This window comes from Lithobates pipiens, unplaced genomic scaffold (genome assembly GCF_037356315.1).
Source record: "Lithobates pipiens isolate NorthernLeopardFrog02 unplaced genomic scaffold, aLitPip1_a1.2 Scaffold_18, whole genome shotgun sequence".
Classification (NCBI taxonomy): domain Eukaryota; kingdom Metazoa; phylum Chordata; class Amphibia; order Anura; family Ranidae; genus Lithobates; species Lithobates pipiens.
The window spans coordinates 58,839,819-58,863,859 of NW_027507758.1; positions in this window are offsets into that span (position 1 = coordinate 58,839,819).

Below are 24,041 nucleotides of genomic sequence, written 5' to 3' on the forward strand. Positions count from 1 at the left end.
TGGAGTTACTCTTTAACCTTAAAATATTACTCAGACCTAAATATTTCTGCACAGCCCACTGACCCGGTCATTGAATTGCTTTTTATTGCATCCAGAGGCTTGGAAAGTCTCACTCAGGTCAAGAGCTCCCAGTTGATCATCTCAGCATCAGTTGTTTTGTCTGGATAAAATCCCCAGTGAGCAAACTGCCTAACCTGACTGTAAAGGTTTTTTTTATAAAACTCTGAATAAACTCTGAACTTTCTGGCTGCTGCATGTGTGCAGTATGTTAACTGTTCAGTCATCAAGGAGCCACCCCAGTCTGTGACTGAACAGTAATGAAGTGGCAGCACATAAGTTATCATTTTGCTCAGTGCAACTGTTCGCCATCTCCCAATGCTAGACAACAAATGCAATGTAGAGCTGTCTGATTGGCTTAAAGTGCAGCGTAGTGCTGTTTGGCTTAAAGTGCTGCTCCTCCAGTAGGGTAATTACAAGAGAGATTCAGATACTTATGACAGTTATATGTAAAATATAATGGTTCAAGTAAAATAAAGAAGCAGTCTAGAGGGTCCACTTACCCTCCGATTCCATAGAAAGAAATTGCAAGAATGCTGGCAACTGTCTATTTAAAGCAACACCTATCCTACACCTAGATCCCCCACAAGCGGGGTTTTTTTTTTTTTTTTAATTATTAATCTTTATTAAATTTTCACATTTATACAGACCACATTTTAAAATAACATTACCAGGGTTCAAATACCTCTTTCTTCCCTTCCGAGATCTGAGTTTTAGAGTTCTAGGAAGGGAAGGGGGACATGAAGATACATCCATACATCACATATAATTAGCAAAAAAAAAACAAAAGCACATTATCTAAACAGTACCATATCCCCCCTTCTCCTACCATCACTATTTTTGCAATTCCTACGTTTTTCCTTTTGTTATAACCCCACCCCTCCCTCCCATCCCTTCTATCAACCCCGCCCCCCCTCCCCTCCCCTCTTATATATATATTGGTGCTTTTATCCTACAGTATAGCATAAATGTGTTATAATAATTCCCGAACCTTTAATGTACCCTACCCTACTCCTTCCCATTACCCCTCCCCCCTCCCCTCTTCCCTTTCCTATCATGGTTTAAACTGGGGTATGCATCACTTCTATCCACTCTCGCCAGTTCCTATTAAACTCCTTTAGGTTATTTCGTTTAACATATACTGCCCTCTCCTTACATAGATAGTCATTTACCGCCCTTGTCCAATCCTCTACTGTAGGGGGTAGCTTTGATTGCCATCTCCTAGCTATCATCCTTCTAGCTTGAAATAAACATCTTAGGATTGCCGTTGTTATTCCCTTCCTTTCTACTTCCTCCTCTCTGTAGCCTAAAATGCACACTATGGGATTTAACTCTATTACCGTCCCAAAAACCCTACTTATTATCTTTACCACTCCTTCCCAGTATCTAAATAATTTGGGACATTTCCAAAGCATGTGCATTAAATTCCCTGACCCCCCACACCTGGGGCAAAAGTCATCTGTTCTCTTACCAAATTTAAATAATTTCTGGGGAGTATAGTATGCTCTATTAATTACCATTAAATGGGAAATCCTCTGAGGAGGAGAGACCGAGACCTTTGGGCATGTCGCTAGGATATTTTTCCACTGTACTCGTGTTATATTACCTAGGTCCTGCTCCCATTTCCCTTTCTCAACCCTCCCTTTCCTCTCACTATTAATCTGTTCACCCAGCTGGGCATAGAATTTAGATATTAATCCTTTAGTGGGTCCTGCTTGTGCTACTGGGTATAGCAAGGGCATTTCCTCCCATGTTAATAACAGGTTTCCAAACTGGGTCCTTAAAGCATGCCTCACTTGTATATAGGCATAGAATGAATTTTGTGATATCTTAAATTCTCTTTGCAGCTGGTCGAAAGATTTAATACCCTTGCCGCCATATAGATGGCTTAGCCTTACAATGCCACATTTTTCCCAATCTGCAATTTTTCCAACCCGCCATATTTCCTGTAGCTTCTTATTGTTCCATAGAGGCGTATACTTTGTTATTTCACTATATCCCATTTTTTTTTTAACTGTACCCCATAGCTTTAACATCATTTTTACTGTAGGACATCTACACTGGAATGAGTCCGCTTCCAGGGTCTCGATCAGGGTACTATGTGGGGAGCCTGTTAATACTAATCTCCCATTTGGGGTTCCTCCGTTCTTCTCATCGATCCCCCCTAGCTGTTGTAATTGGGACGCCCAAAAATAACACTCCGGATAAGGGACCGCGAATCCTCCTTCCTCTCCCGGTAGCTGAAGCATCCGCAATTTCAATCTAGCCTGTCCTCCCCTCCATATTAGCTCCCTAAACAGCATCTCGATTTTATCAAACCAACTTTTGTTAATCCATATTGGGGCATTGTGTAATATGTATAAAAGTTGGGGCATCCATATCATTTTTATCAGATTGCATCTGCCAGCGACCGAGAGAGGCAATCGTTTCCATATAGCAATTTTTTGTTTAAACTTAGCCAGTAATGGGACTAAGTTATAACTTATATATTGCTTAGGATCCCTTGACAAGGTTACTCCCAGATATTTCAACTTATCCACCATTGGCATTTGGGGGGTTCCCAGGGCCGTTTGCTGACCAATTGGGTCCAAAGGGAGACATTCCGATTTTTCCCAATTTATCTCCAGCCCAGTGAAGCCTCCAAACCTTTGCACCAGTTCCATTGCCCTTGGTAGTGAGTATCTCATATCCCCTAAGAACAATAGGATATCGTCTGCATAAAGTGAGATTTTTTCCTCTCCAGTTTTTCTTACAAAGCCGACAATATCCCGGTTTGCTCTAATTGCACATGCCAGGGGCTCTATGGCCAATGCAAAGAGCAGGGGTGATAATGGGCACCCCTGCCTCGTCCCTCTCCCCAACTCTATTTTCCCGGATAACTCGTTATTAATTTTTAGTCTCGCACTAGGTTTGTCATATAGCATCCTAATCCATCTTATAAAGGAAGGACCCAGGCCAAATTTCTCCAAAACTTTCCATATATATCCCCATTCTACGCTATCAAATGCTTTCCTTACATCCAATGCCACCACTGCACCCGGAGTATCGTTATCCATTGGGACCTGCAAGTTCAAAAAGGCTCTTCTAATATTTATACTCGTTGACCTGTTGGCTATAAACCCTGTTTGGTCCATATGGACCAATCTTGCTATGACTCGATTGAGCCTAGTCGCTAATACCTTGGCCAATATCTTTGTATCAGTACACAGGAGAGAGATTGGCCTATACGCTGCAACATCTAAGGCGTCCTTCCCTTCTTTGTACAACAGGGTTATAACCGCCTCCATCATTGATGGGGGCAGTTTACCCTCCCCATATGCTCCTCTTAACATCTCCAGAAGTTCAGGAATCAGTATCTCGCCAAAGTTTTTATAGACTTCAAACGGTAGTCCATCCGGCCCAGGCGATTTCTGATTTGGCATACTCGCAACTGCTTCCTGAAGTTCTTTCAAAGTTATTGGGGCTTCCAGTTCCTCTCTTTCTTCTTGTTTCAAACATGGTACCTCTAATTGACCTAAAAATGCTTCCATTTGCTCATCCATCCCCACTTTTTGTGCAGTATATAGGTTTTTATAATATCCTTCAAATGCTTGGGAAATACTCCCCGTTTCTGTTATAACCTTTCCCTCAGATATCCTAATCGCCGAGATTGAGGAAGGACCCGAGTTATTCTTCACCAGTTGTGCCAACATTTTTCCCACGCTTTCCCCTTCCGCAAAGGAGGCTTGGCGTTGGAACATATGCTGAATCTCTGCTTTCTTTAGGGCTAATAACCTAAGTTCTTCTTGTTTATCTAACCAGATTTTTTCTTTGCCCTGCGTGGGGTCACTAATAAAATCTCTTTCGGCCTCTGACACTTCTCTCCCTATTTGTACCTCCTGTTCCCTAGATTTCCTGTTTATTTTTGCTATTGATTGGATCATAAGGCCCCTTAAGAAAGCTTTCAGAGTGTCCCACAGGATCCCCGATGTTACTGTACCCCGGTTATTTTTTAGAAATTCTTTTAATTCCCACTGAATTCTCTCAGGGCATTCTTCTGTCTCTTTTTTTATCAGTTCTAGCCAGAGCGGGTTCACTTTCCACAACCTCTGTACCTTACGTTCTCTCATTTTTAATACTGCTGTCACTGGGGAATGATCTGAAATCCCCCTGGGCTGATATTCAACCTTTTCCACCATTTGTAAGGCCAGGTCATTCCCCAGTATCATATCAATCCTGGATAACGTAGTATGTGTGGACGAGTAGCAACTATACTGCCGAACTCCCGGGTTCCCAGTTCTCCATAAATCCCGTAGTCCTACTTCTTCCAGGTACTGTCCCAACCTCCCCTGCCAAGCTGGTTCCGCCAGTATTTTTTCTGGGAATCTATCAATTTTAATATCCAATACCGTGTTGAAATCCCCTACTATTATTATAGGGACACCATCTATCCCCACTAAAAATTCCTGTAATTTAAAAAGCACTTCCATTTTAAATGGTGGAGGGATGTAGATGTTTGCCAGCATACATTCTCTATTTTCAATTAGGCACTGTAAGAAAATGTATCTGCCTTTTTCATCCAGGCTAACCCGTTTGCATACAAAATTCACCCCCGTTTTTACCAAGACACTCACCCCTCTGCTATATGTCGAATAAACAGAGTGATATTGAAATTGATATTTTCTGCTCTGCAGCCGGTATATTGTATCTCTATTTAAATGGGTCTCCTGTATGCAGAGCAACTCTACTCCACATCCCTCCAACAAGGATAGCACAGCTTTTTGTTTCAGCCGCGTCCCCAGACCCCTCACATTCCAGGAGCCTATCTTAATTTTACCATCCTGCATAGCCATAAACAAATATAGAGGAGAAAAAGAAAAAAAAAGAAAAACCTAAGGTAGTAAAGAAAGAGAGCGAAATAACCAGTCTACTGATGACACTATTGAGAACCATTTGTCTCCCAGTACCCACCAACTCCCCTCTAACTTCTTTTATTACCTTATACCACACTCCCCATATATTACTCCCTTGTATAATAACAAATTTATTAGGCGTCACCATTAACTCGTATGTTATGTGTCTTTGAATATACATTATACTGTATGATCGTTTATTACCATTTTCCCCCTTGTGATCAATAAATTTTCCTTGTTTTTTACCACCCCTAGTTTTACCACCCCACAGTTTGTGTCCTTTTTTGCTTTGAATTATTTCCTGTACTACATTTATTAGTGCATACTTATATTTTTTTTCCCCCTTCGACCTCCCCCCTATTTTCCCTACTACACCCACCCCCTCTCCCCCCTTTCTACCTCCCTCCCGCCCCTCCCCCACCTTCCTAGGTGTTACCCTAGGGGCTATTAGTGACCTTATACCACTCTCTTCACAACCTATTTACCACCCTCACCTAGTGCACTCGCCGTGTATTACCTCCCTCCCACCCCCCTCCCATACAGACACAGACAGCACACACCCAAAAAAAAAAAAAAAAAAAAAAAAAACACACATACTTCATCCCCCCCTCTCCTTCTATCTTCCCATCCCACTCAGTACTAGAAACCCCAGCAACTACAACTTTTCTTTATTTTCTTCTATCCATTTTTCCACTTCTATCGGGGAACTAAAAACCTGAGTATGCCCTAGTGCATTAATCCGTAACTTTGCAGGATAAAGCAGAGCATACGGCACCCTGAGCTTCTGTAACCTGCGTTTCACCTGGAGGAACTCTACCCTTTTTCTCTGAAGTTCTGGGGAAAAATCAGAATATAATGAAATTCTAACACCCTTATACAATACATTCCCCATTTCCCTTGCCTTCCGTAATAATACCACTTTATCTTTATAGTTCAATAACTTCATTAATAATGGCCTAGGACGGCCCCCCTCCAATGGTGCTCTAAAGGGTACCCTATGCGCCCTCTCTATTGAGAACGCTGTTGAAAAAACATCCCTCCCAAACAGTTCAACCAGAAGATGCTCCATAAATTCAGCAGGGTTTACACCCTCACTTTTTTCCGGAAGTCCCACTACTCGCACATTGTCCCTCCTGAGCCTATTTTCCATTTCGTCCATTCTTGTTCTATATCCGCCGAACTGCTCCTTCAGGCTTTCTATTTCTTTAATTAGGAATGTTGTATCGTCTTCCAATCTGCTGGTCCTTAACTCAAGTTCTGTCGTCCTTTCCACCACTTTCTGTAGGTCTTGCCTTACCAGCATTAGATCTTCCTTCACTCCCTTCATTTGATTACAGAGTTCTTTCAGTGAGATGTTACATGCGTTTACGGCCAATAACACATCCTTAATTGTTGGCTCTTTGTCAACCGGAGGAGAGTCACCCGTTGTGATCTCCATATTCTGTTCCCCTGCACCCGCTTTTTTATTAACTGGGCATTTGGACACTGCTCCGGCCTGTGTATTAATGTTAATGTTCGATTGACCCATGCTTTTCCTTTCAGATATTTCTCCATGCTGCCCCTTTGTCTGCCCTTTTTTTGGAGGGGTCTGTGATGACTGTGCAGGGTTATGAGCATATTGTTCTAATTTAGCTGCTGTGGTAGACTGTTGCAAACTTTTTTCCCCTTTTTTCCTTTGCAGAGCGCAAGTGCTGCATCTTAATTTCCTTTTCTCACCCCCTTCCACAGAACAGTCCTGGATATATCGTATTTTAATATATTTTTAACTTTTTAACCCAGCCGCCCCTCGCTCAGTTGATTACTTAGTGCAATATTAACCGTATCTTATAACCAGTTCTCCAGTATTCACTTCATGTATCACCAAAACTTCCTGTTTTAATGCTTCACAGCAGACATTTATTTGCACACACTTAGTTCAGATACCGTTCAACCAATTGATTTTTAGAGCAGCCACCATCCCTCAGTTAATCAATAAATGCGATACTGATCTTATCTTATAGTTAGTCAGTCCACAAGCACTCCATTCACATATCACAGACTTCCTGGTTCGTTGCTTACAGACGTTCGTTTTTACAGCAGGTACTTCTTTGCTTATACTGCCTAGGTTATCATTCGTTCGTCTTAGAGCACAAAACGAATCAATGAATTCCAGGGGACAAAAGCTATAGGTCCTTCTCACCCCCGGCCGGCGCCCTCTTGTTTACTTGTTACCAGTTCTCAGGCATCGCTATGTCCACAACTTGCTCTGTCAGACCTCCACCTGCTATGCCCCTCACACCTCCGCCTTCTTTCCCCCCCCGCAATCCTGCCGCTTACCTCCTTCCTCCTATCGCGGCTTACTGGAGAGCGGGAGGGCCTCTTGGTGTCCACAGTGTGCGGCGTCTCTTCGGCAGGGTTCAAAAGCGTTCGGCTTGGTCGGGGGTAATCGTGCTTCTTTGGCCGTGCTCGCTGGGGTTCAAGACCCGGAAGTAAGCTTGGATCTCCGAGGGCTCGGCACGATCGTACAGTAATGCGCTGTCACTCCTCCTCCAGTCCAGCTTCAATGTACAGCTCCAGCCCACCGCACGCTACGTCCGACCGAGGCACTAAGCGCTCCAGGCTCTCATCAAGGGGGTCTGGGAGAGAGTCACACACGGCGTCTCACATCTCTCACTCACTCCATCTTGCACATCCGGTCACGCCCCCACAAGCGGGGTTTTTAGGCAGCAAAAGACAGTAATAGAAGCCAATAGAAGTAGTATAAAAGGTATTTTAATAATAATAATTGGTAAAAACAAACATGAGCTTCACCTGAACACTTGAATAACGGACAAAATCATGTATATAAAGTACATATGATGTCACATGGAAGTAAAATAACAGACACAACTATGTTACACTGTATGAGTAGATAACAGTGAGAGCATAAAGCTAACGCGTTTCGACCCCAGAGGGGGTCTTCTTCAGAGACGGTGGTCTGTTAAAAGAAAAACAAGATTACACTGAATAAATAAATCCGGTGTTATACATATTAGGGATATCCAATATCAATTTAAAAATGGTTTACCCAATAATGTACTTCCAGGTAGGTAAGATGGATTGTAGTGCTTCAGAAAAAAGGTTCTCCCATGAGGCAATGTCTCAGTTTCCTTTACACATCTTGGGTGGTACTTGGTCCGTATATATTGCCAAGGTGCCAGATGGAAGAAGAGGCAGCATCACACACCCACTGGCGTGACTCACGGGAGGTCACACTAATGCCTTGCCCCCCAGAAGAGAAAACTCCGGGGGGGTAGGTGCGAGTGAGGGTACACCGAAGATATGGCGGGTCACACCTGCAGCAAAATCCCAACAATGGCAAAAAATTAATTAATTAAATAATTGAAAGCAAGGATTATTTAATGTTGGAGACATGGAGTGCATGCATAATATGGGGATAATGATATCATATCCCCGTTATGTATGCCAAAGGTTGTGCACATGTACACATATACATATACACACCTGCACCCCCAATTGTCCAAATGTCCAAATTGTGCACATGTACACATATACATATACACACTTGTACCCCCAATTGTCCAAATGTCCATATAACATGCTTTCTAAAACCCGGAAAAAAAGAAAAAGAAAAGGGGGGGAAGGAACCACGCCTGGGAGTCCAAGGAGCCTAAGAAAGAGGGGAACGAAGGAAAAAATGGCCTGGGATGAGTGGGTGTGCAAATGTGTGTCAGTGTGTGAGCTCTAATACACAGAAAAAAGGGGGACGGGAGAAAAAGAAAATAGGGAAGAAAAAGAGGAATAAAGGTGATGGGAAGTGGGCTGTGTGAAAGCGGTGTGAGTATGCGCTTAAAAGGGAAAGAAAAAGTGCGCAAAGGAATGGTGAAAAAGTGAAAACATAAGTAGATAATAATATATGCGGGTCATATAACAAACAGACAAAAAGACACCACATGTGAAAGTGTGCAAAAACAAGATGCGCTAAACTAGGTGACAGTGGTAAGGGACATAGTCAATTTCCTCGAAATCTCCAATGGTCCTTTGCCGAGTTACAGAGGGGAGTGGGGGCTAATGTGTCTGCCCCCTGCTCTGACTCCCAGGCAAGGGCAGGAGGGGTTTCTGCCTGTAATTTACGGACAGGCCTCTCCATTGGTTCCCCCTCCCCCCTTGTGGAGGGATGGTGGACATATATTCCCTTGCCGGTGGCATCCTCGGACACTTCCGGGCGCATACCATAAAGCATGTTATATGGACATTTGGACAATTGGGGGTACAAGTGTGTATATGTATATGTGTACATGTGCACAATTTGGACATTTGGACAATTGGGGGTGCAGGTGTGTATATGTATATGTGTACATGTGCACAACCTTTGGCATACATAACGGGGATATGATATCATTATCCCCATATTATGCATGCACTCCATGTCTCCAACATTAAATAATCCTTGCTTTCAATTATTTAATTAATTAATTTTTTGCCATTGTTGGGATTTTGCTGCAGGTGTGACCCGCCATATCTTCGATGTACCCTCACTCGCACCTACCCCCCCGGAGTTTTCTCTTCTGGGGGGCAAGGCATTAGTGTGACCTCCCGTGAGTCACGCCAGTGGGTGTGTGATACTGCCTCTTCTTCCATCTGGCACCTTGGCAATATATACGGACCAAGTACCACCCAAGATGTGTAAAGGAAACTGAGACATTGCCTCATGGGAGAACCTTTTTTCTGAAGCACTACAATCCATCTTACCTACCTGGAAGTACATTATTGGGTAAACCATTTTTAAATTAATATTGGATATCCCTAATATGTATAACACCGGATTTATTTATTCAGTGTAATCTTGTTTTTCTTTTAACAGACCACCGTCTCTGAAGAAGACCCCCTCTGGGGTCGAAACGCGTTAGCTTTATGCTCTCACTGTTATCTACTCATACAGTGTAACATAGTTGTGTCTGTTATTTTACTTCCATGTGACATCATATGTACTTTATATACATGATTTTGTCCGTTATTCAAGTGTTCAGGTGAAGCTCATGTTTGTTTTTACCAATTATTATTATTAAAATACCTTTTATACTACTTCTATTGGCTTCTATTACTGTCTTTTGCTGCCTAAAAACCCCGCTTGTGGGGGAACTAGTTCTATTTGTATCTACTTGGGGTGAGCAGCACCCTCCTAGCTTCTTATAGCACTGTGTTCTCATTTGATCACCTATCCTACACCTATCCTGTCAATCACAGCCAGTGAGCCAATCAGGAGACAGAGGGGATGGGGCTAAGTCACGGCTCTGTCTGTGATGCAGCGGCTCAGGTGCCCCCATAGCAAGCTGCTTTCTGTGGGGGCACCCGGCAGGAGGGAGGGGCCAGAAGCAATGCCGTGGAACTCTAGAAGAGGAGGATTCGGGCCACTCTGTGCAAAATCACTGCACAGAGCAGGTAAGCATAACATGTTTATTATTTTAATGGACAAAAAATGAAAAGCTTTATAATCACTTTAAGGAAATATAGTTCTCTGTAAGATAGTTTATGTATATCATCCCAGTTCGACAGGAAATGTTTTAACAAAGCTCCAGCTTTGTTTTTGTTTTTTATTATTTATTTTTGCTCTATATTGAGGGTTAATGTTCTGCATCGTACAAGGAATTACATTAGTATGACACAAATCTTTCATGTCAAAATGTTACAACTAAAGATAATTAGAGACATTAAAATCACATTCACCATTGCTTCTGGCATAACAGTAAAACATTGAATGCTGTGTACAGATTGTAATACAGCTTACTGTGGCGTTGGCTCTACAAACTTCTCATGTTGAGTATAGCAGATACAAAACAATCAGCTTAATTAACACAAAACTTGACATAAAAAAAAAAAAGAAAAGCTTTTGCTGACTCAACTCTCTCGTATATGCCAGCAATTTATTTTCCTGGCTGAGTAAAATGTATATTGCCCAGCACCAGGAAGCTCAGTGTAAAATATAGTCCCCAAAGCCTGATAACTTAGTGAAAACTGTATGTGCAGGACTTACTAATCTATAGCAGGGGTCTTCAAACTTTCTAAACAAAGGGCCAGTTTACTGTTCTTCAAAGTTTGGGGGGGGGGGGGGGGGGCGGCGGCGGAGTTTTGCCAGTGGTAGAAGAAAATGGCCTGGTGTGAGTGGATTTAAACAATGACCCATCATTGGTATTAATGGGAGGAATAGTGCACCATCATTGGTGTCAGTGGGAGGAATAGTGCTCCATTATTGGTGTCAGTCCGAGGAATAGTGCCCCATCATTGGTGTCAGTGAGAGGAATAGTGCCACATTGTTGCTATCAATGGGAGGAATAGTGCCCAGTCATTGGTGTCAGTGGGAGTAATAATGTCCCATTGTTGGTATTAATGGAAGGAATAGTGTGCCATAGTTTGTGTCAGTGAAAAGAATAGTGCATCATTGACGGTGTCATTGGCAGGGACCATGCCCCACTGTTGCTGACAGTGGGAGCAATAATACCCAGAGGGCCAAATGAAAGCAGGCTAAGGGCCAAAGTTTGGAGACCACTGATCTATAGGGACACAATTGAAATCATACCATCTAGCCCAGCCTTGCTCAACCTTTTTACCGCGAAGGAACGCTTGAAATAACATTCATGATACACCTTTAGCAGGATACACCTGCTAAAAATTATTTTGTATACAAATCATGGTACGTTAGCCACACCATGGTCCCCGTACACTGGTTGCCCTTGGAATTAAAGCTGTGTTTTACTGGTCATTATTGGGAAGAATCCCAATTACACTGATGGTCAGTATAGTGCCTCCATAGAGACAGTGACAGTGGGGAAAATGTTCTTCACATTGGTCAATGGAAAGAATGCAACTAGCATAATCATTGTTATCAGGTGGTTACTTACCTGAGAAAATTGAACTTCACCTGTGTCGTGCCACTGGGTCTGGCATGTTGCATTGGTGCTAGAACTAAGCAGGCACCATCAGGCAGAAGTTTAATTCAACATTGCATAAGGAACTCCTAGTAACCTGTGGAAGAACCCTATGGTTTCACAGAACCCTGGCTGAGAAGGGTTAGTCTAGTTCAGTGATGGTGAACCTTGGCACTCCAGATGTTTTGGAACTACATTTTCCATGATACTTCACTACACTGCAGAGTGCAGGAGCATTGTAAGAAATTAAGTTCCAAAACATCTGGGGTGCCAAGGTTCGCCATTACTGGTCTAGTTTCGCTGGCAAAGTGGAGTGTATATATCTAATTTGCTGTTGCCAGTAACTGCACTGCTCATTAGCTGGTAGTCACAATAAAATATGGTGAAGTCTCCCTTGCCTAGTGATTTGTCTACTGCTTGTTCCCTCTTGGCACGATTATTACATAACCATCATCTATAATGGTCCTTTGGGCAGGTGGAAGGTATACTACTCAATCCCTGATAGAGCAATAGAAACCTTATAACACAATCTTTGGCCTAGTGGGGAGACATTAGCCAGCCCCTTTTGGACAAACAAAGGCAAGAGGACCAATTTATGGAGGTCTAGTGGAAATATATTTTGAAGATGAGAACTGCCGAATTGAAAGTACATTTCTCAATCTTGGTCAACCCCCTGGAAAGTTCAAGAGACACAGGAAGCCACTGCCCAGCATTGCCTCCATCCAGAATCTAGGGATGAAATGTCAGTTTTGGGTAGACTTAGATTTTAAACTAGCTCTCGTCATTGAGGTTATGAAATCTGTAGACATCTGTAGTTTTTAAAATACATTCCAATCTCTGAAACAAAACTGCCAACACTTTCTAAGACGAAACATGCTGATCAAAGGGAGTAGACCAGATTAAATTTCAGGTGCAGAGAAAATACCCAAGACTACAGTTTAAATATTTAAAAAATAAAAAGGAATGCCCATCAAAATATTTTCTTTAATTTCAGATACAGAATATCTCTGCCAGGCTTGTATTGCTGTCTGTATTCCCTCATTGGGAAGATTTCCCTTTGCTTGTTTCAAATATGCAACAGAAATTGAGAGGAAATCTCCCAATAAGTGAGGGGAAAAGCAACCTCTGACTATTGTCACTGAAATAGGTGTCCTCTCTGTCCCAATAACAGTTGTCACCAGGCGGAAAATGAGAGTAAACCTCTGAAAAGTTTGACTGGATTTCAGCCTTGCTGCAGAGATGTAAGCATAGACTACAAAATGGCGCAGTAGGTAACTAACAATAAGAATTTCTTTTTAGGTTTTTTTTTTTTTTTTACTGAAACCAAATTTGTTCCTATAAGCAATTGCAATTTTGCATCATTGTTTTTTTTTTCTTCTTAGTGGAAAAAAATACAGATACACTGTAGAGAAATAGTCTTTCATCATTTGCCCACATGTTGAAAGTGTGACGATTGTTTCGAGTGATATATCCATATAATGCAGAGCACAATGTTAAAGAAAACCTATTGAGACAGTAATAGGAATGCCATAATGATAGACATACTGTTTGTAGACTGCCATTATCTTTCTCCAAAAATACCTTCTGACCAAAAAAACTTTTGCAGTTCAGTAAATGTGAAATTATTTGCTTACGTGCACTGGGTCAGTGTTTTTTTTTTCTCAATACAGGTTTGCTTTATAAAAAAATGGCTACAATTGGAGTTGTTCAAGAATCAGAATATTCAGTCTTAAAGGTTTTGAGTTAATCTTGTTGCTTTTTTTTTTACAAATATTTTTAAACTTCTTTTTTCTTTTAAGAATATGTTTTGTGTTTTTTTTTTCAAATAAATATTTAATACAGGTTGAACCCATGACTCTTTTTTTTGTAAAGTAAGAGCACATCAGTGGGTTTTCTCAATGTGACTGTCTCTTTCTGTGTAACTGAATCTCTGTATGGACTCGTCTAAACAAAAACAGGCAAGGTGAGAGAGTCACTTCTCTGATTTATTCTGTTGTATTTAATCTGATCTTTAGCTATTCAACTCTGTAAACATTAGGGTCAGCAAATTAAAGTTTAGCCTGGTAATAACATCAGAAGGCTATAGCTGGCTGGAATTAGTAAATATTATTTAGTTATCTTGGTAGTTTTTATTTACCTGATCAGAAACATGGAGATATATTTGTAACTTTTTTTTTTCAGTCACCTGAATTTGCCCAATTACAGTACTGCCCTACTAACTTGTTTCATGTAGACTCCCAACATCTGAGAGCACATACTATTTTCCAATAACAGGGCAATGCAGTTTAAAGGAATAGGAATTGTTTCACATATTGTTCACAAACCGTAAGAAAGCTTTTAAACAAGCCCTTACTGACCTCTGTAGCTGCATGTGCTGAGTAACAATTAACCTTCAAAAAACTATTTTGAGTCCACTGCTTTGAGCACTCTGCTTCACTCCAAAATCTCCTGTTCTATGTTTACATTAGAGGATATAAGGCTGGAAGACTGCTGAGTGATTACTGGGAATGGCATTAGGGGGAGTGGAGCTGCCAAGTCACTGCTGGGAGGGGTAGCCGGGCTGCTGAGTGAATACCTTCTGTGCTTCTGATGTGAATTTGAAGGTGAATTGTTCCACTGTGCTTTTGCCTACAAAGGCTTGTTAAAAATCAAGAATGCAAATTCTTTAAGGTTTATTGGATAGCCACAAGTTCACTTTAAGACTGAATACTCAGTTCTTGCACAAGCCAAATCGTGGCTGCTGCAATTTAAGGTACAACCTGTACCTTTTATATCACTGAAAAACTCACCAAAGACTGGACGCCTGCCATAGACGTCTTCATTCAATTTTGGCGATAAACAGCCTTTTATGGCTAGTTTGTTTGGTTCCTTGATCTGATCTCACACACAGTGAGTTAGTAGTCTGAATTGATCAGAATCACCGTTATAAAATAATCCTTCAGGTCCATGCACACCCAATGAAATCCCCTTCTCTGCATACCCATATAATCTAGAGGAATATATGCAAGCTTAACAGATTTCCTATTTCAGGGTGCTTTTCTCTTTTCTGTGTACTGAAGCGAGAAAGTTTTCTATTGTTTTATTTCTATAGAACAATGTTAAATTGTTATTTCCACTGAGAATTTACATTACATGAAAACATCTGTTCCTTTACCTTTGATTGTATTGCATACATGGAAAATGTCACACTTTAGCTTTCTGAATATTATTATTCAAGCTGTACTATTTGATACAAAAGAAAAAAAAAAAAATATTTGAACATTTTGTTTTAATAAATTAAATTTTTAGACCTTATCAAAGTTAATGTCTGTTTTCATTTGTGCTCAGACTGAAGAAAGGGCTCACCTGCTTAGTAAAATTTCAGGATTTCTAAAGTTGATTAGGTATAGAAATAAACACACGAGTGTCATCATATAAAGGCATACCCCCCATTCCAAAAACTGCTACAAATAAAATTACTGCCAACGGTAAAAGGCACATGTAATAATAACAATATGGAAAATTATCTATATACTAACAGCAGAGTCGGCTGGTGCTCAACATCTTGGGGGGGGAGCAGAAAACCAATGCCACCCCTGGGTGGGAGAGGGAAGAATGGGAAGGCAGCAATCAACCCCCCCCCCCCCCCATGGGAGACGGACAAACAAGAGGGCAGCAATCACCCCCCCCCTCTGCTGGAGACAGACCAACAAGAAGGTAGCGATAACACCCCCCTGGCGGGAGACAGCAATCAGAGACCTCTCTATCTTAGGAAGCTAGTGGCGAGTCCTGGCCGGGATGATATTCTGATCTCCTCTTCCCTCCACTATCCGAGCCAGGGAGTGCTGGATGTGGCTGCGGGTGAGCCGTCTCTGCTGCACACATTGCACACATTGTTCCTATTATGGCTATTCCCTCACTCCGGGGCCTTCTCCTCCTGGCCGAACAGTAAGTGGGCCCTGGTCCTAGGACACGCTTCCTGATTGGCCAGTAGCCCAAAAAAAAACATTGGAATCCATGCATCCAGTGCCCTGCATGTAGATTAGGGGCCGGGTGCATAGATTAAGGGGGCGACGGGCCTCCACTGACTAACTGTAAGTTTCCTTTCCTGGCTACTGTGTAGATAACGATTGTCCTTATTTACGATTCTCCTCATGTTAACATACTTGTGGGACATAACTAGCAATTCAATGCACCTGAAAGGAAAGGCAGACCTTTTGGTATCAAGAGTACTGGAGCACTTCCAGTTAGCTGCCTTATAAGTTGAATTCATAGACACTTTTGCCACACTCATGGTTGAATAAGCTTTAACGTCTGTCAGTGGGGAAAGACTTGCTGAATAAGCTAAATGGATGGACTTTACTACCAATGATAAAAAAAAATCTAGCTGATACTGCCATGCTTTTCCTGGTGGCTGATGCCATCAGATCCATAGATTAAGTCTACCTACAAAGCAATCCACAACTCTGCCCCCTGCTACATCACTGACCTAGTCTTAAAAGGCCAACCTAATCTTTCTGTTCGTTCTTCTCAACACCCCCTGCTCTCTAGCTCATTCATCACCTCCAACCATGCTCGCCTCCAGGACTTTTCCAGAGCCTCTCCAAGCCTATGAAATGCCTTACCCCAATATGTCCGTCTATCTCCTACTCTATTAGCTTTTAGACAATCCCTGAAAACCCTCCTCTTCAGAAAAGCCTATCCTACCCACACCTACTGTATTTTCATTTTGTCCCCTTTGTTTCAATTGACCCTCCTGTATTGAATTGTATTGTAATTGTACTGTCTTCCCGGATGTTGTAAAGCGCTGCGCAAACTGTTGGCGCTATATAAATCCTGTATAATAATAATAGTAATAATAATGAAGTCATCCACTTTGCAAAGACCTGTTGTAGATAGTCACTGTTCAGCTTTCACCCATTGTGATATACAAAGTGCCTGCTCTGTCAATCCACCTTCAGATTCCCAGAACCTGGGAGATAACAGACAAGCTGGACCCAAACATGCTGCTCTGCCTGCTGAAAGTAGCTGCAGACTTCCGGTCCCGTCTTACCTTGTAAGTCCCTTGCAGAGAGAGACTGGATTTTAATCTGGTGTGCTTGACCTTCTTAGCCACATCTAAATCTTCTGTCAATATAGTGAAAAACATTGATGCCCAATATAACTCTGCCTACGCCTAACTCACTGTACCGAAACCAACTGTTCAAAGTTGGAAAGTTCAGCTTTGAACTTTAAAAGCTGAAGTCACCATTTGCATTTTTGTGCACCACAGGTTTGGCAGCCCCAAGCCCCTGAAACATATCTGAAGGTAGATCCATCTAGGTGTCTGCTTTTCACCTCTGCTAGAGGTTTTCTGCAAGATCTACTGTCTTCTGTTTAGAGTTGCACTTAAAAATCCCTTCTTTGCAGTACAGCAAAAGTGATCCACATTCACCCCTATTTACTTAATTCTCCTAAACCCTTTCCCCCGTGAGCCTAAAAATGTGGGCTAGTCCACAAATGGAAAGTTGGCTGGGTGATTTGATCAAGTGACAACTTCACTGTAGATAAACTAGTTATAGAAACCCATATATTTTATTGCCATTCAACTGCCGATTAATTCATTCTCTCTTACAGAGCACAAAGCTCTCTGTATTTATATTTGTGATTGTCGGCGTTCGAGGTAGTGTCTCGAGCTGCAGCGACAGACTGTCTTGCTGTCATTAAGCTCTAATGGGTGCCGCCCCAAATGAACTGATTGTCAAGCGTCAGCCTTATGACAAGAAAAAAATGTTCATAACCATCCAAGAGTCCAAGACGGGGGAGGAAAAGAAGAGCTTTAGTGTTGTACAAAATGTGCGCAAGCTGCCAATCACTGTATAATAGATTTTACTTTCCGTCTGTTATTGCCTCCATCAGTTGGATCCATTTTCTACGCCTGGCTATCCACACCGCGAGCGACTGGGATACAATGCCATCAATCAGACGTGCGCCATGCACACATGGTGGCAGATGGCGACTATCCTCATCATTCCTACAAACACGTCTTTTTCATTTGTGACCAGTTTCTGCTTCTGGGGAATTAAAGACACAATGAGCTTTAGAACAAAAACAAGAGGAAAATATGTTGAAACAAATTTCTTGGCAAAATTACACACAAGAGGCTGTGTGATGCCAAATATGTTCTCCCACTCCGGTTAATATTCTGCTATTAATTATCACGTTGTGAACGTATGGACTGTCTGCCAATTCATATTTTTATTTTGTATGCTTCCTTTCAGAGAAAAAAACAATGGGTTGAGTTTAGTGTTAATCTCTGCAAGTACACCCCCTCCCCCGCTATCAATTACCCCCTTTAACTAATCGCTGGGTTTGAAATAAAAAGAGATACCTAAAAGCCCCTTTTACTGATCTAAATCTGCAATCAGTTTATGCACTGATCCCAAATTTCCACTTCTGTCCCAGCCAGAGATTGATACCCTTCCCAAACAATACCCCCTACCTCCCTCTAATCACCACTGCAATGAAAAAAGGAAACCTTTTACCCAACCTAAAGCCATTGTCACGTGACATGCCAAGTCTTTTATCTTATTTGACTGCAACTGGAAGAGTTCTTCTTTGAGTTCACCCACCACTGCTTGGGTGACGTGGACACTTCCCAATACAGGTGTAAAGCATTGGAATATTTCACTTCACCGCCCGTTCTGTGGACAATTGTAAGGGCTCAAGTACACAGGGCAGTTGAAAACCTTTTCTAAAAGCTGGAAACTTGACAGCAAAAAACGCCCATTTTACAGCTTTTACATACAGAGTTTATGAAAGTTTAGCAGCGGTTTTTAGCATTTGAGATTAGAAGCGTTTTTTCAAAGATAACCTCAGGAGACCCTCCCAATTGCCCACAATTCATGAAAAATAAGTAAATTATTAATTATTTCAGACATTCTGTGAGAGAAGAGAAAGCGGCAGCAGAGAGAGCAGTGTGCTTGTAGATAGCCATCTTATATTTTTGGTGTTTTCACTATGGATCCCATCATGAGCCTGTGTGAAGAAATGCTCCTGATGTTGCTGAGACTCTGAAAACGTAGAAAATTGCATGAGAGGACCAGAGTTCGTTGCTACTGGACTCATAAATTGATGCAAGCAACAGCATGTGATGACATTTTTTTATTTTTTCAACATTTTTATATGTTAAAAATTTATCATAAATATTTCCCCTTTAAAAAACGCTTATAAACGCAAATGTGCATAAACGCGGTTACAAGCATTTGGGCGTTTGAAATGACATTAAACTACAGCCGCATGCAGTGGCGGCTAGTGGTAATTTTTTTTTGGGGGGGCCGGCAAACAATGCACCCCCAGTCGGTTGGGTAACCCGCACACAACCCCAAACACCCCCCCCGTTCCGGTCGATCAGGTCATCAGCTGCACCGGAGCACTTATAAAGGGCATCGGCTTCTCCTTTCCCTTCTCTCCTCCTTGGCATCACGGGCGGCTTCCCCTTCCCCTGCTCTCCTCCACAGGCATCATGGTGGCTTCTGTATCCTCCCTCCTCCTCGGCGCCCAATCGGCATGCTTCTTTTTGCCAATTGAGAAACTGGTCTCTAACCCGCTACCTGATTGGCTGGGAGGAGAATCGTGTGAAAATAGCGCATATTCATATGCTATTGTCACACAACTGGGTGGGCTCAGAGCCCACCCTTTTTTGAATCCTTTTAGAGCTCCTGACTCTAATCTTGTGCTTCGGAAAAAAAAATCCCCCCCAATTAGAATCCATGCGTCCAGCACCCTGCATGTAGATTAGGGGGCCGGACTCATGGATGGGGGGGCAGCGCCCTACCTGGACCGACCGCCACTGCCTGAATTAGATTTTTCTGCTTTAAAAAAAAATGCCTGTAGCCTCAACGACCTCTAAACCACTATAAACGACTGAGTGTAGATGTACACATCAGATATCAGAGGAGGGTTCAGAGGCTGCTGAAAAAAATACAACTGCTCCTAAACTTTCAGTTTAGCAGCTGTAGTGTACATGAAACTTAACAGTTTGGATTCTGATCACTTTCAATCCCACTGACAATGGTCACAAGAACAAGTAGAGAAGGTGATTCTCCCTAGCAGTAACAAAAACAGCAATACAAATCTGATTGGTGTTCTAAACCTTCCCCCACTCTTACCAAAACTAAAGGAAAACATTTGAACCTTTTTTTGGTTAACTTAATTTAGTTACTTTAGCTAAATTATTAAAGCAGAACTGCAGCAAAATATAACAAGGTAAAGATGATTAGCCCATGAAAAGATAAAATGCCAAAAACAAACCCATGCTGCAATAGTCCCCTTTATTCCACATATTTCCCCTGAAGTACTTTTCCTTTAACTAGATGTCCTCATTTTGATGGCCAGCATCATTTAACCTGCTTTCTCTGAGCCAAGGGTGGCCTGGACCCCCAATCTGTGCCTCTACAATGAAAGGAGAAACTTCTGGTCAGCACATGAGCCAATTAGCTCATAGTGTTGCTACGTCCTCCCACACTCCGGACCTGCTATACTTGGTCTGCCATTGGCAGGACTAATTCAGGTACTTACACTGTTTGTGTTTGAAAAGTACATTTAATGGAGAACTAGAGCCAAAGCTATTTTAGCCCTACTTCTATGGATCACAAGAGTGTAGAACGAAGTGCACTCCTTTGACCCATTTTCAGCTGACAGTTGGCTTATTTACAGTCACTTTACACAGATATCACTTTACAGTTGGGATCCACTCAGATGCCTCAGCCTCAGCAAACCGCTCCAGCCCCCTGTATGGTCCGGCGTTCCAGTGAGCAGTGGAGGGGCAGAGCAGAGTGCTGGTGACTGAGACTGAATACAGATAACTGAGCAATTTGCGGATTGTGATCGCTCAGTTCTTGGCTTAGAATTGGCGAGGGACAGTTGCGGCTGGGATCAGTGCTGCAGCCATCTAGGTGAGTATGATGGTTTATTTTTCTGGATTCCTGAACTTCTCTTTAAAAATTCGATATTAAAGCGGAGTTCCACCCAAAGAATCCTCCCCCCGATCCGGTGTCACATTTGGCACCTTTCAGGGGGGAGGGGAGAGCAGATACCTGTATAATCCAGGTATTTGCTCCCACTTACTGGCATAGATATCTGTGGGTACCCGTAGATAGCTATGTCATATCCAGCGCTTCTTTGCCCCCCCCCCCCCCCCGCTGTCTTCTGGGAGACACACAGGTCCCAGAAGACAGCAAAGACCTGTGGGATCACGCAGTGTGACTCGTGCTTGAGCAGTAGGGAATCGGGCTGTGAAGCCGCAAGGCTTCTCTTCCTGATTCCCTTCCCGAAGATGGCGGTGCATCCCCCCGAGAGCCAAGGGACAGATCGGCTTCGGGTGCCGACATCGCAGGTGTCCTGGACAGGTAAATGTCCATATTTTAAAAGTCAGCAGCTGCAGTATAGCTGCCTGGAAAAAAAAATGTTGTCAGGACCTCCGCTTGTTGATTGTAGAGCTCTATTTGTGTCAGCTTTAAAGATGCATTATTTTAAAGGGTTATAATTATAACCATTCATTTAAAAAATGACTTATGTCTTTAACCACTTGACCACTGTGCACTTAAACCCCCTTAATAACCAGACCAATTTTCAGCTTTCGGTGCTCTCACATTTTGAATGACAATTACTCAGTCATGCTGTACCTATTTGAAATTTTTGTCCTTTTTTTACACAAATAGAGCTGTCTTTTGGTGGTATTTAATCACCGCTGGGTTTTTTATTTTTTGCGCTATAAAAGAAAAAAATCAGAAAAATTCTGTAAAAATGAAGTTTTCTTCGTTTCTGTTATAAAATTTGGCAAATTAGTCATTTTTCTTCATATATTTTGCCAAAAATTATACCACTACATATCTTTGGTAAAAATAACCCAAATACTAATGGCCTATCTCAATTCTTGAGACCCTAACAAGCCAGAAAAGTACAAATAACCCCCAAATGACCTCTTTTTGGAAAGTAGACATTCCAAGGTATTTAGTAAGATGCATTGTGAGTTTTCTGAAGTTGTAATTTTTTCCCACAATTCTTTGCAAAATCAAGAGTTTCTTTTCTCTTTTTTTTTCACAAAATTGTTATCTCACACACAGCATATGCATAGCACAAATTACACCCCAAAACACATTCTACTACTATTCCTGAGTATGGAGATACCACATGTGTGAGACTTTTACACAGTGTGGACACATACAGAGGCCCAACATGCAGGGAGCGCCATCAGGCTTTCTTGGAGCATAAATTACACATATAATTTCTTGACTACCTCTTACACTTTTGAATGCCCTGGAGAACCAGGACAATGGAAACACCCCAAAAATTACCCAATTTTGGAAAGAAAACAACCCAGTGTGTAATCTATGAGGCATATCGAGTCTTTTGAACATGTCACTTTTTTTCTACAAGTTTTTGGAAAATGTGTAAAAAAAAATATGAAGACACATTTTTTTTTTTACACAACGTTGTCCATTTACACAATATTTATAACATGTACATACCAAAAATGACACCCCAAAATAGATTCTCCTACTCCTCCTGAGTATAACGATACCACATGTGTGAGACTTTTCCACAGCGTGGCCACACACAGAGGACCAACATGCAGGGAGCACCATCAGGTGTTCTAGGGACATAAGTTTCAAATCTAATTTGACTACCTATTACACTTTTGTGAGACACTGTAGTGGCATGGATGTGGCATGGATGAGCATGAATGGGGATAGATGAGCCGTGAATGGGGACGGCTTAGTATGGATGGGTATGGCTGGGTATGACTGAGTGCAATTGAGTGTGGCTGAGTCCAGCTGGGTATGGCTGAGTATGGATGGTTATGGCTAATTGTGGATAGGATGGCTGAGCATCGATGGATGAATGGATTAGTATTGCTGAGGATGGATGGATGGATGAGTATGCTGAGGATGGATGAGTATGGGATGGGTGAGCATGGATGGATGGATAGGTATGCAGAGTATGGATGGATGGGTATGCAGAATATGAATGGATGGGTATGCAGAGTATAGATGGATGGGTATGCAGAGTATGTATGGATGGGTATGCAGAGTATGGATGGTTATGCAGAGTATGGATGGGTATGCAGAGCATGGATGGATGGATGGATCTGTCGCTGAGCAGCACTGTGGGCACTACACATGCAGCCCACAGCGCTGCTGCCACTGATCTCTCCCCTCTCCACTCACACTGGACGTAGAGGGAGGAACCGGAAATCACGCCAGTTTGTTTACATGTAATTGCTCCATCATTTAACGGGGAGCGATTACGTGGTAAACAGCTGCAATCAGTGGCCATTCACCATGATCCGTGATGCGCCGGGTCCTCTGGACCCCGGCAGTCAGGGATGTTCTCGGGTGCACGCCCCAGGAGACATGAGAGAGCGGAATTCTGGGAGGATGTCATAGTACGCCCTCCCAGAGTTAAGCAACCGCCCTGTAGCCATCATTCGGCTATGGGCCGGTTGCTAAGTGGTTAAAGACACATTTTGCTGGCTTAAGACCAGACCACTTTTTGCAATTCGGCACTGCGTCACTTTAACTGATAATTGCACGATCGTGCGACATGGCTCCCAAACAAAATTGATGTCCTTTTTTCCCACAAATAGAGCTTTCTTTTGGTGGTATTTGATGACCCCTACGGTTTTTATTTTTTGCGCTATAAACAAAAAAAGAGCGACAATTGTGAAAAAACACATTATTTTTTACTTTTTGCTATAATAGATATCCCCCAAAAACATATAAAAAAAAAAAAAATTCCTCCATTTCTGCAGTTTCTTCTACATATTTTTGTTAAAAAAATTGCAATAATCGATTATTGATTGGTTTGCACAAAAGTTATAGGGGATAGTTTTATGGCATTTTTATTAATAATTTGCTGCGACATTATGACGGACACATCGGACATTTTTGACACATTTTTTGAACCATTATCATTTATACAGCCATCAGTGCTATAAAAATGCACTGATTCCTGTGTAAATGACACTAGCATTGAAGGGGTTAACCACTAGGTTGCAGTGTAGAGGTTAAGTGTGTTGCTAACTGTGGGGGGCGTGGCTGTGTTGATCACATCACTGATCTCTGCTCCAATCACAGGGAGCAGAGATCAGCGTCACTGTTGCTAGGCAGAACGGGGAGATGCTTGTTTACTTTAGCATCTCCCCGTTCTTCCTCCCCGTGAGATG